A 13,082-nucleotide genomic window follows, 5' to 3' on the forward strand; every position below is an offset into this window, starting at 1 on the left:
AGACTTGAGCAGAGAGGTCTTCTCAGAGTCACTGCAGGAACGTTCTGTCTTGGTCTCTCCCCACCCCCATTCTCTCTTCTCTGAGGAAGATTAGAGAAAAACCAGTCACTACCAGCAAAGGCTACCTATTAACAGGGCTTGTTAATACTTTCAGGCCAGTTCCCCCTTTAAGACTAAACAGAGGATTCCTTCCAGAAGTTGGGACCCACCGGCTCCCTGTTAGCAGCCCAGTGCATCAGAATGACACCTTCACAGGGATGCAGTGGAGGAGGGTGTCCAGGGGCTGGTGGCCTAATGCCTCCCAGGGAGGCCCGGGGACTTGCTAGAATGGGCCAGAGAAAGGCAAGGGAGAGCCTAGGGAGCTTTCATGGAAGGAAATGGCCTACTTCTGATTGGTCTCTTGAGGAAAGCAAGAAAGTGGTGGGAAGGGGCAAGCCTGGATTCACCAAGACTGGAGGGGACACACTCAGCCCACCTGTGATTTTCCACAGCCGGACTGGAGAGGCAGGGTTTTCAGCTCTGGGCTTGACCTGGGTGCCTTCACTTGTTTGTTCTGCCGTATGACCTTGATTGGAACCAACACTCTAGCATTAAAGTTGCCCTTTGCAAGCTTAGCATTGACTCCCTGAGTTGGAGTCCTGTTCCCAAGAACGTTCACTGCAAAGCTGTCAGAGGGACCCATGCAGGAGGCACTGGAGGCCAAGGCCAGCTTGGACAGTGGTGTAGAACCAGAGCTTTTGAGTTTTCTAGGGTTCATGAGACAATAGAAAGAGACAGCGATGTATGGCCATTGGGCCTCTTTCTGATTTGACCATGCTTTTGTTTTTCTTTGCCTCAAACTCTGACTGCAGAGACTTGCCAATAAGAGGGTTTGATGGAGGCTGATCCTGGATCCTTGCATGTTGAAGGAGGAGGCCCCAGAACAGGAGGGAGAAGATGGGTGAGGAAGGAGCACGAGAAATCAAGCTGGTTGACTGCACTGCGACTGCCCCAGGTCAGCCGTTCTCGGCTCTAGGAGATTCGAAGTCTAAGAAAGATTCCCCTCCTCCCCAAAGTTTTCAGTTCCGAGAGAAATAGCTTCTCTCCCTGCATGTTTCCTTCAACTCTCAGTAAGACCTATACAAGCACAGGAAAGCTGTAAACGTGGTACTTCACTGGAGCTGTTTATTTTCAGTCAACAAATATTGTGCCGATGTTCACTTCAGTTAGGAGACACATTTGACAATCTGACTACTCCATCTGATGCCTCCAGGGCAAATTTCAACTCTTTCAGGAAGGGACGGGCCTATAACGGATCCATATGAATAAAATAAGCAGACAAGGAATATTCAAGGCAGTTTGGGGAAACTACCTTCTGCAGCAAAAGGAGAGTAAAATGTCTACAGGGAAAAAAAAAAAATCACATAAATAAAGCATGGGGCTTAAACTGGAGTGAGGCTGGGAATTCAGGGTGAAGACCACAGTGCCCACTTGCCCTTCACCTGTCTAGAGTCAGAATTCAGTGAGCATTGGCACCACGGAGCCTAAGACATTTGTAATTCCGTGGAAGAAAACATTGCAGCAGAGTTCAACTCACTAAGCTTAGCTTTTACTAGTCGTATTTCGGCTTTTAAAATCATCCTAACAACTGGAAGTTCTTCTGGGTGTCTAATTTCAGTCCTTCTGTCAAATCCCTTCTCTTCTTTATTATCCTGAAGACAACCAGAAAAGCGGCTCAGCATCCGCCTTTACACAGCTTTCCATGTCCTAGAAGGTGAAGGTTAAGGACCAGGCCCCACTAGTAGAGCAATTCCGGCTCAGAGCGGACCTGGGATCCATGTTACCCTTTTCCTGGAAGTAGCAAAACTGGAGGAACGGTTTAGTTCCTCAGCCACACCTCCCTTGGACAAGATTTATCAGCTCACAGGGCTCCTGTATCCCCATTAGAGGCAGAGAAGTCAGTTCCTTCCTCATCTTGCAAGGGTCTTCTGGGAATAAAATCATGTGATAAAGAGTGGAAGGAAGTGAAAGCTTGGTAGAAATGGCGGCACTCTTGTTATTTAATTCCTGTTTCCTGAGCTGACTTGATCTCAAGTGCAATGAGCTCCCAAGGGCAGCTTGGTCACAAGTCAGAAAAAAAAAAAAAATTGCCTTTAAGTCAAGGCCTCTCAAACTTCACATTCATCTAGTTCCCTTGTTAAGTAAACTGGGTTATCTTAAACACTTGTATGTATACTTGTTTTAAAAAGGACCTCACTCAGCTTCTACATAAGCTTATTAATAGAATAGGATTCATTTTGTACTTTAATATTTTTTTTTTTAAATATTTATTTATTTGGCTGCACCAGGTCTTAGTTGCGGCATGCATGTGGGATCTAGTTCCTTGCCCAGGGATGCTAGTTCCTTGCCCAGGGATAGAACCCAGGCCCCCTGCGTTGGGAGCATGGAGTTTTAACCACTGTGCAACCAGGGAAGTCCCACGTACTTTAATATTAATGACAGGTATGTTCTATTTTTAAAAGGGCATTATAAACAGCTATTGTTAGAATAGAGAGCTCTCTTGAGAGTGACCGATCAATGCTGCTGTTTGACTTATCCTCAAGACAGTTTTCTTTTTATTGTTATTAGCAAATCTAATTGAAATTAAATTTATCATAAGAGAGTTCTTGGATAAATCCCTAGTTATTCCTCAAGTCTTTGATTTTCTTTTATTCATTCAGTCATTTACTCAGCAAACATTTATGGGAACATTTATGGCCCATAGGATGGGCCAGGATGCTGGTAAAGTCATGTTTTCTTGCTCTGGGAGACAGAAAGGCAGACAGCCTTGTGCACGAAGGAAATGAAGTTGAGGGGAGAGCGTGTACTTAGCTCTGTGCCGAGGAGCACGCAGGTTTGACCTGAGACTAGGAATGTTAGTAGGAGATTATGGTGCCCCAAAGAGTGAAAGGACAACAGGCAGAGAGCATCACTTGTGCAAAGGCACAGAGCTCCAGACGGGACGGCACAGCTCTGGGTTTAAGATCTGGGCTTGGTTTTCCTCATCCTTCTCCCTCTTTCCATCCATCCCACCCTCCTTCACTCCCTCCTTCACTCCTCCCTTCCTTTTCTCCTTTCCCCTTTTCTCTCCCCCATTTTCCATCTTCTTCTCTCTCTGCCACCATTTTCCTCCTCACTCCCTTCTCCACTTTCATCCTCATGACTCTAACAATAATTTTGGCCTCCTCTCCAATCCAGATATATCTGAACAGAAATAGAAAAAAAAAAAATCAAATACCTAAACTTCAGGCAATGCTCCATTAAGCCCCATGATGAGAGGGAAGGGTACACAATGGCCAGATGCTGAGAATCGGCACCCCCAGCCCACTACCGACCAGCCCTGAGACACCCCTGTCTCCCACTTGGTCTCCCATGTGAGGAGACCCATCATTCTTGCCATCATCCCTGCCACCTGGCTACATTTTTTCTCCACGCTTGAAAAATTCACTTGAAGAACCCGGGGACCTGGCCAGATATGGAGAGGCTGCCTGAGTGAGCAAAGGAGGCACTGAGCCGTTGGAAGTTCGTCAAGGACCCAAAGGCAGAGGTGTGTGGACAGGTGTCACTTACATGCCTTCCACTCCCGGCATCAACTAGAACGTGTGTGGACAGTCCAACAATCTCAGCAGCCTTTACACAATACGATATCAACAGGAAAATTACTATGCACGTCTTATTAAAAGTCTCACTGAAATTATTGGGATTCTTTCCTCCGATCCATGTCACCCATACAGCCCCAGATAGCAGAAATCACTAAAACTACACCTTCCTTCTTTGGTTTTCAAAAGTTTGTAAAAGAGAATTGCTCCCGCTCTTGGCTGCAGTGGCCCTACCATGTGGCCTTTCCTCTCCCCCAAATTCATCTGGCTGTGCTTTTGAGCTAAACAACACGCATCCTCAGACTTCATAAATCATCACTCCTCTGCCCATACGGAGAGCAGAAATTCATGACTTGATCTCAGTCAAACAGTGTAAAATCCCAAACAACATTACATCTGGACAGACAAACAGGATGCCAGGTTTTTGCTTGATGAGAAGAGAAATAGCTCAACCCTGGCCCTTGAAATGAAGGCTCTATCTCAAAAAACGCTCATGGAACCTTAACAGAGTCACTGAGACCAGCTTTGCTTATAATATCCAACATAAACTCGATATGGAGCTCATTTTGCTCAGTGTTTTGTGACCTGGAAAACATTTTGTTGGTGCCTTAAAAAAAAAATTAGCCCACGTTCATTTTTTTTTTTTTTTCCCAAATGAGATGATCATCATTTTCTCTTCCTTGAGCCCAGGTGAAAAGCAGCCAGGGAGCTGGGGCAAAAAAAAAAGAAAGGTGGACTCGCAATTTCCTGACACAGTTAACAGGCTGTTAAAATTCTGTCCTGCTCAACCTTCATGTCAGTGTTCAGGGAATCTGAAGGCTAGAACTACAAGAGAAAAATAGATGCTTATCCCTCTGACTGGTATCTGTGCACAAAGTATCAACAGATTGAAGAGTTCACAACAACAAAGCCGCGATCGCTGCCAGTTAAATAACCCATCATCCACAAAACTGGTTACTAATGTGAAGTTTGTCTGAATACACATTTTCTTCCCCCCGGTTTTTTTTTTTTTCCTGTGTTCTGTAGGTAGGTAACTTGTGGTGTCTTTTTTAATAGCAGGAGATCCATCTGGAATCTCCCCCATTGAAAGCAAAAGCAAAACCAAAGGTTACCCGAGCTGAGATACTATCAGACCAATTCAGACCAAAAAACGAAACCTAAAACTGTTGATAGATATTCCTGTCTCCAGGGCTGGGAGGGTGGTGGTATCTGCGCAAAAGCAGCAGGCTATATGCAAATGCTTCCTTAATTGTATCCCAGCCATTAGTCAATTGTGGAGGTTTTTAAGATAATTTATTAATATTCTCTTTAACCACTATGGATGAAGCAGAGGGCTGCTGCGGGTTTTTGTGGGATGTGTCTGTGTGTGTGTGTGTGTGCGCGATTTCTTCCTGAGTTATTTATTTGATAATGATATTAAATATTAGAAACTCTAACAGCTGGTGTGTTTATCCTGACTTGAGTGTATTAACCTCTTTAGCCCTTTTTTCCAGAAGAAGGATTCAGTAGCACAGATTTGACTGTCAGCTGTGGTGCCTGGTGGCCCCTCCGATTGGCACCCTGACAGAATCAAAAGTCCAGAGCAGCAAGTAAACATGGCTGACATTGCAGGGAGAGAGAGGGGAGAGAGCACATGGTAACTTGAGGCACCTGCAGCTGCTTGCACCCATATCAAAGTAAAGGCGGAGCTCACTGAAATGGAAAAACACTGAATTTGCTGGGAGTGGGTTGGCGCTATGTTAGGTGAGGGAGGAGGGGGCTTGACGGAGGGCAGGGGAGGGGAGGACAGCCCCGAGCGCTGGCATTTTGCCCACTGACAATACTCAGCTGAAGTACCTTGAGGGAAATCCCGGGGTCCTAAGGCCCAGTGTGTCCCATATGGTGAGCAATGATGAGCGGCCATCAACACTGGGCTGATAGGTCAGTGGGTGAAGGAGGACCCGGGTAGGCTGAGCCACTGGGCGGGACAAAGGTCAGGTTCACCTGAAACTCGTGGGTCTAGCCCTGGAGCTACCTTTTACTGGCTGTGTGACCTTCAGCAAGTCATTGAATCTCCTGGCCTCAGTTTCCACATCTATAACATGAAAATAATACATCATCATGGTCATGGTGAGCCGTAGTCAAATGACATAAGGAATGGATGAAACGCAAATATAAAGAATTGCTAGTTTCCTGTCTCCCCTTAACACACAAGAAATAACTTGGGACCCTTCTCAACTGACAGCCCCCTAATTTTAAGACACTGAAGCATGTCCAAGCCTCTGTAGCTCCCTTTCCTTCTAGACTTTAAGAGTGTAGGATCCCATTCCAGCGTCCAGGGAGCTCCTCACCCCATGTTTGGGCCTGAGTGTCCCTAGAATGATGACTCCGGAGAAGGGATAAGTAATGGTACAAAGCAGCATTCAGAGTCACCAGCAAGACTTCCCCCTTGGAAGAGACACGTTCTCTTCTAGGGCCACCCCGCAGTCTCAGGGCCCTGCAGTATGAGGTTTGCGGTGATTGGTCCAAGTAGATGGAGTGCAGCATCAGGAGGGAGGGATGGAGGGCCAGGGACGGGGCTGGCGTTGCTTTAGGAGTGTAACTAAGGTGCTTCCATTGCTCTAGGAAGCTAGGGTTATTCCTGTTTATCACAGTGCTTGGAATTTAGGAGGTGCATGAATCGGTTAACGAATGAATGAAGAAAGGAATCGTTGAATAAAAACAAAATCCACTTCTGCAATGGAGCACGTGCAGAGGGTACATTTCGGTGAGTCACAACATGTCCGGCAGCGAGTTTCTGTATGCCGGACCCCTCTTATGTCTCATCTCAGATCTTCTTGGGCTCCCTTGTACTCAAGGTCTCAGACCCTTGTTCCACTCCAGCTGTCACCGCAGGGGCCAAGGAAAGCACAGCCTGACCATGCCCCTCAGGCCTGCACCGTGTGTCTCTCACCATCCCATGGGGCCCTCCCTGTTGCCCTGGAGACATGACACACTGTGGGAACTTCTTGGTGCCCACATACATGCCACTGTAAAGTGTAGAGAAGGTAATGCCCTGTGGGTGGCAGGATCTGGGAGAATCCCTCAAACGTAATGGAAGACTCCTAGAATATTTTTTCATCACTTAACTTGGGTACACAAGGGTTAATACCTTCTTAGCACACATTTGCACTATGGATTAAAAAGTGAAGCAAAGACAATTGAATTAGATTTGTTGAATCATCTCCACTTCTATTTCAACCAACCTGAAATGTCAGATGGCTTCCTAAGCTACAAAGGCTGGGGACAGCAGTGAGAGGATGTAGAAAGATTCAGAGCTCCCAAGAGGCTAGAAGGATGTGGACTCCACCTCCCTCTTAGAATTCACCATCCTCACAGGGCTCAGGAGTGAAATGGGGTGGGGAGGGGTTAGTAGTTAGTACAGTCTTCTTTCCAGCCTTCTCCATGCTTGTCTCTGCCCCCTCTGTGAGCATAGGATGACATGGTGATCATTCATTAATGTTGTCAAGTGTGGGTTAAATCTACAAACATTAATTGAGCACCTACAGATGCTTTGCTATTGGGTAATATTCTGGGGCGATGGGGGTCATGGTAGAGGAGGAGTAGATTCACAAAAGCATATGTGCCCTTTAGCTTCTTAAGGCCCCTGGAAAGAGGCATGGATGTAAGTGCTGGAGGGGCTCAGAGAAAAAGCCTCCCTAAAGGGCCAGGTGGTCCTGGAAAGGTGAGTGTAAAAGGAGACTGCAGATGTGGGTACTCAGAGAGCACGTAACATTGGGAAGCATGGTGAGAAGCAGTTCTGTGATAGGAGGCAAGTGGGACTATCTGAGAGACAGAGGGTAGAACAATCCAGTGGGACCCTGGGAATGGCCTTCTTATTCTGGACCCACAGGATTTTGTCTGTAGCTGCCCTTGGGGAAGTGAAACAGATGAAAGTTTCTTGGCTCAAGTGATCTCCACAAATACATACCTTTGCTACGCAATCACCCGGACGGAGGACGTTTTCACCGCCCGCTCTTCCCCATACTGCAAGGATTCATCTATAGCCAGCACCTCTCACTGGATCCACGTATGAGATTCATATTTTGCCCCAACATAATTCTGACCTTACACCAAAATAGTCTTTGCCCCCAGGTCTACCCTGAATTCTGATTCTTCCTCCCAATTTTGGGGAAGAAGTGGGCTATTACTGGGGCTGGAGGGTAAGGTGGGATTGGGAGTTTGGAAAGGGAAGAGAAGACCCTCCTACCAAACTTGAAGCGCAGAGAGAGAGCTGCCCCCTTGCACATCTATTCTATTTGTTCCTTTTCTTTTAAACTGCAGTATAGTTGATTTAAAATGTGAGCCGAGCTCACATTTTAACTAACATTTAAAATGTTAGTTTCTGGTGTACTGCAAAGTGATTCAGTTATTATTCTAAGAGGCGAAAAACTGGAAACTGAGGATTCAGGCTTTAGGAACGGCTGAAAGCAGCCACACACTGTCTCAGAAGGAGGCAATGAAGGATCTACTCTTTTGGTTTGCTCTTTGTGATGAAGAAATTTTGGCTTGGACGTGGGTATGGAATTCAGAAGGCATCTGTCTTGATCTGGAAGACTTGAGAAAAAGTCCTAATCAAATCTGTTCACTTTTCCCTTCCCTCTCTACCCATTTTTAGTTCTCCTCCCTCCAGGAGGAGGGAGTTCAAAAAGTGTATAATATTGCAATTCAAATTAGAGCTTAATCTTCCTCTATGATTCCTTCAATTTGCATTTTGGCAGGCATCTCTCCTTTCTCCATGGACCAATGTTTAATTCAAAGGAATGACTTTCTAATAGTGGAATTTCTAGTATTCAGCACCTCATGGGGGATGGGGGGGGCGGATGGAGTCCTTTCCTGCTTTTCCTTTAGTTTTGCCACATCAACAAGCACCTGCATGTGAGGTGAGCTCTATGTATATGTCTAAGTCAGGAGTCAGCAAACTGACCACAGGATAAATTGAGCCCACTGCTTGTTTTTGTAAATCAAGTTTTTTTGGACCACAGCCACAACTACTCTCATTTGCTTAGCATATTCTTTATGGCAGCTTTTGGACCTACAATTGTAGAGTTGAAGAGTTGGGACACAGACTGTATGGCCCACGAAGCCTAAAAAATATTTACTCTCTGGCCCTTTACAGAAAAGGTTTGCCAAAGCCACTGTAGGTTAACGCCTACATTAGCTTTACTGTAAGTAAGAGACCTGGGTATTGTCCAATCAGAACCTGCTTTTGGCCCTATCAAAGAATATTTTCTCTGGAAGTATGAGGCATGGAAAGAAAGAGCCCTATGTTCAGGTATTTCCAAAAATAATACTAATGCTACCATAAAGTAAAGCCTTTTACTTACTTTATCTGATCTTAAGACTCACAATAACCCCCAGGGTAGATACTGTTAACCCAGTTTTAGAGATAGTCAAACTGTGGCTCTGGGAAGTTAAATAAGGCACCCTATGTCTTGTAGCTGGTAAGGGGTAAAGCTGGGATCCAAACCCTGGTCTGTCGTGTGAGCTTAACCACTTATCTCCACCTCAACTGATGACAATTACTGCCACGTATTAAGCATTTATTAAATACCAGGTACCATATAGTGTGACTTCCTCACATTTTCTCATTTAGCCTTTAAACCAACTCCATCAGATGGGAATTTAAAACCTTATTTCATATATAAAGTCTCCATAGCTTTTATAAAGTGTCCCCAAACTACTAACCACAATGACAATGATCAGTGATGACCCTTCAAATAAACCCTTCAACTCTCCAACGGAAGGCGGTTCTCTTTCTGTTCCTGGCAGTTAATTCTGCTCGTCTCTGGGGCGCTCCTCTGCTCTGTGACCTTCTTCCAGGCCGAGAGAGCTCAGCCTTCTCCATCCCTCTCCCACATCAGGGGAGCTGGACTGGTCTTGCTAAGTGGCAGGTGGCAGAGGCATTCTGGGTATCTAACTGGGAGGTGGGAGTGACAGAACAGACCAAAGCGTGGTTTGGCTGAAAAGATGAGAGAAGTGTGGTTTCTCAGCTGCCGGCGTGCTCTGGCTCAGGAAAGGCAGCAACACGGGGGTTTCCAGCTTTCCAGCTTCCCAATACGTTGGAGCCACTGGGTCACAGAGCAGCACCACTGCAGGCAGCTGCACCACCAACCCAGCATGCTCTTGCATGTACTCTAGAGCTTCCCAGCCCATCCTGACGGCCAGGATGATTTTATCATCTGTCCAATGATTCTGGTGCTCACTCATTATACCACCAAGGCACTTTGGGCCAGATGCACTGTGATAAGCTATTGTCTGCGTAGAAAATGCATGATCATGCGGTAAGTTGCTAAAATTGCTATCTGTCTGCTTCTTCCAAAGCCTTCAAGATACCCAGGTCTGCCAGAGGGTCAGCTAGAAGAAGAGAGCTACCCTGAGGGGCTATGTGCCCCAGCAGTTTGGATTAGGTTCCAGCTCTTCTCCTCCGTGTACTTTAGTTCCTCCAGTTCCACATTATCAGTTCTTTTTATGACCAGCAGTGTGTTGTTTTGTCATGAGTGTCTCTGGCAGAAAAGACAAAAGGTGGGACTTAAGAAACTGAAATCAAAATTAAAATGTTATTGATAATGACATGGGAAACTTTGCAGGGAGGAAGGGGGCAGTGGGTTGGAACTCTGTCATACATGAATATAAGTGCAGATGGAATCACATCTTTGGCCCTATCCGTCATTATCACTCCCGAACCCCAGACTTGCCTAAGCAGTTATCTATGAAATCTCCACCTACATGTCCTTCAGCCAGGTTCTTTCAACCCAGCAGGTTCAAAAGAGAGCTGTTTCTCCTCCTGCACCGGATACAGGGCTCACCATCCGCCCAGTCCCCCAAGTTAACAGCTCAGGTGTCACCCTGGGCAACCCTTCTTCCAGCCCATATATCCATTCCTATTCTCAGCGCCCTGGCTCGCACTTTCATCATCTCTCCTGGACTGTAAGAGCCTCTCAACATCCCCTCCAGCTTGTATTAAACTGTAGACTCCTTGCCAAGCAAGAACAAAGAGAGGTAAACATGTCAATCAGGAAAATGAGCAAACGGAGGGAAGGATAGGGCCAACAGAGAACTGAAAGCAAGGATTTGCCCTCTGACTTCCAGTAAAATGAAAGTTTGGAAAGTGACCCGTGTATGAAGCAGAAGACTCAGATGGGATGTATAAGACATTGCTACTGTGTATCTGGAAAGGATGCCAAGTGTCCATTATGTTATGCTTCCTTACAGTCAGGACTGATGTTTGCTACAAAATAGTTATTGGTAAATTGTCCCTAACCCCCAAATAAAGTAAACAAAAATCAGGAAAAAGGCTCTTGAATTTAACTCACTCTGATTGTCAATTTTTTTTTTTTTTTTTTTTGGCGGTACGCGGGCCTCTCACTGCTGTGGCCTCTCCCGTTGCAGAGCACAGGCTCCGGACGCGCAGGCTCAGCGGCCATGGCTCAAGGGCCCAGCCGCTCCGCGGCATGTGGGATCTTCCCGGACCGGGGCACGAACCCGCGTCCCCTGCATCGGCAGGCGGACTCTCAACCACTGGGCCACCAAGGAAGCCCTGACCATTTTAAAAAATTGAATTCTTTGGTTTCTTGCTATTGAGCTGTATGAGTTCTTCATATAGTTTGGATATTAACCTCTGATCAGATATGTGATTTGCAAATATCTTCTCTCAATCCATAGGTCGCTTTTCTGTGCAGAAGATTTTTAGTTGCTTGTAGTCTCACTTGTTTATTTTTGCTTTAGTTGTCAAAGCCAAAAAAAAAAAAAAAATCATTGCCAAGACATATATCAAGGAGCTTATCCCCCGTTTTCTTCTAGGAGTTTTATGGTTTCAGGTCTAACATTCCAGTTTTCAGTCTGTTTTGAGTTGATTTTTGAGCAAGTGAGTTTTCTCTGTCGTTAGTAATTCCTCTCCTCTCATTTTCTCTTAGATACTATCCAGTTCAGCGTTTGCCTCCATGACTTCTCCAAAACAGCTTTTAATCAGGTCACTAATGACCTCATGTTGCTAAAAAGAATAATAACATCTTGGTCCTCATCTTTCTTGACCTCCTCAGAGCACTTGAACCAGTGGATTTTGATACGTTTCATTACCTGCCTCCAAGCTCCCCAGGCATTCCTACTTCGCGGGTGGCTCTCTCCCAGCCTCCCTCGCTGATCTCCTCCTCTCCCCAGCCTCTTAATGTTGGAGTATCCCAGGGGCCTGTTCCCAACAGGCCAACCTGACCCTGGTCAGGTTTCTCTTTCGGTCTTTCCTCACTTGCTTGGTGTCACACCCAGTCTCCTGGCATTTAAATGCCGTGTGTACTCAAACCACTTCCAAACTGATTTTTAAAGCTCAGAGATTTCCCCTATGAAACATCTTTAGACTTACACTCAACATTTCCTTTTAGACATCTATAACAGACATATCAGATTCAACAGGCCTAACACGAAACTCCTGACTTCTCCTTAAAATCTCCCTTCCATTTGAGTTGTGAGGAACTCAGCTCTTTCAGGGCTGAAGCCCCAAACCTCATGCTACCACCAGTCTATCAGGAAATCTCCTTGGCTTCATCTCGAAATTCTATTTGGAAAAGACCACTTCTCACCACCTCCACCTCTGCTGCCTCCATCATCTCTCTCCTCCTCATCCTTTCTCCCTGCCGTATACCCTTGCCTTTTCTTCTCAACACAACTACCAGAGTTAGCCTTAACAAATCTAAGTCAGATCCTGCCATTCCTCTGCTTAAGATTCTCTAGTGGCTCCCAGTTTATCTCAGAAGGGAAGCCAAAGATGTTACAAAGGCCAATAACACCCTACAGGGTTGAAAGCCCAGAACTCTTTTGACCTTATCCATTACTCACCCTCGGCCACCCACATACACCCTGATCTAGTCACACTGACCTCCTTGGTGTTCCTCAGACAGCCCGGGTGCTCTGCTACCATAGGGCCGTCGCACTGAGCAGCTCCTTCTCCATGGAAGCTCTATCTCTGTATATCTGCACAGGTGAGGTCCTCCCCTTCCTACAGTCTTTGCTCAAGAATCACCCCCTCCAAGTTCCCACCCCCGCAACTCTGTCCTCCCAATTCCTCCTTCTCAGCTCTACTATGCCTGTTCCATAGCATTCATCACATTAGAACATGTGATAATTTGCTAGTTCTTATGTTTAGTGTTTATAACGCATCTTCCCACACTGGCCGAGAAACTTCGCAAGGGCAGAGATCTATCTATTTTGCTCACCGAGTCATCCTAAGCTCCTGGCATATAGCAGATACCCAATATTTGTTGAATGAATTAACAGTTCATTAGCCTATCACTCTGCAAGCAAGTAGGCGGAGTAAGGTCCTAGAGTGGGCCTTCACAGACCAAGAAACCTAGTGGGTACAGGGTCCCAGGTACAGGAGCGAAGGAGGATTAATCATTTATCCACCTGCCCTTCTCCTGACGGTGGTGTAAATAGAGATTTAACCTGAGCATC

This window comes from Kogia breviceps, chromosome 1, assembly GCF_026419965.1.
Source record: "Kogia breviceps isolate mKogBre1 chromosome 1, mKogBre1 haplotype 1, whole genome shotgun sequence".
Lineage (NCBI taxonomy): Eukaryota > Metazoa > Chordata > Mammalia > Artiodactyla > Physeteridae > Kogia > Kogia breviceps.